Source organism: Arachis duranensis, chromosome 7 (assembly GCF_000817695.3).
Source record: "Arachis duranensis cultivar V14167 chromosome 7, aradu.V14167.gnm2.J7QH, whole genome shotgun sequence".
Classification (NCBI taxonomy): domain Eukaryota; kingdom Viridiplantae; phylum Streptophyta; class Magnoliopsida; order Fabales; family Fabaceae; genus Arachis; species Arachis duranensis.
The window spans coordinates 7,395,654-7,396,529 of NC_029778.3; positions in this window are offsets into that span (position 1 = coordinate 7,395,654).

Genomic DNA, 876 nt, shown 5'->3' on the forward strand with positions numbered 1-876 from the left:
AGTTGGGAACTAAAATGTCTAATCTAAAATTCTTTGAGAATAAAAAATGAGTATATACTCAAATATTATATTGCTGTATTCGTATGTCGTGTTTGTATTGCATGTCACATTTATGATTTCGAGCTTTTTGTTTCGTTTTTTTTAATAGGTAAATATATTTTAATAATTATATTTATTTTAGTTTTTATATTTATTTTAAATTAAATAGAAAATTTTGTAGAGTGTAGAATGTAATTGATGTAAAATGTATAGAAATTCGAAACCAATAGCCAAATGATTCTTCGAGATATTGTCTTTCTTTTAGATTTGTTCACACACCAAAATCATATATGAACTAATATAATTATCATGTGACAATTTTTTTGCTTTCATAAATGATTTTAATTTTCATATATGTAAAAAAATTTATATAATTATTTAATTATTTATGTATTTAGATGATATTTTAAATAATAATTAAAAAGTTAATTATTTTTAATAATATAATAATATATGGTTAAATTTTTTATGATGACAATTCATGAAAATTAAATTTTTAATAAACACAATAACAAATATATTAAAAATTAAAAATTTGTTTGTTTATTATAATAAATTTTTAAATTAATAACGTTAACATGTATATTCATGCTAGCTAAATTCATCTAAGTTTTATTTAAATTTTGAAATTCTTATATCTTTATTCTTTACTAGCTAAATTATGGATGGAATGTAATTATTATAAAGTTGTGTACCCCTCAAATTTTTATTGGCTTTCTCCCATCTTAAGATAATATATATATATATAGATTTTACATATTTTAAGAATTTAAAATGTTTAATTTTTCAATACAAACTTTTTTACATTTAATACTTTAATTATAAAATAAAAACCCA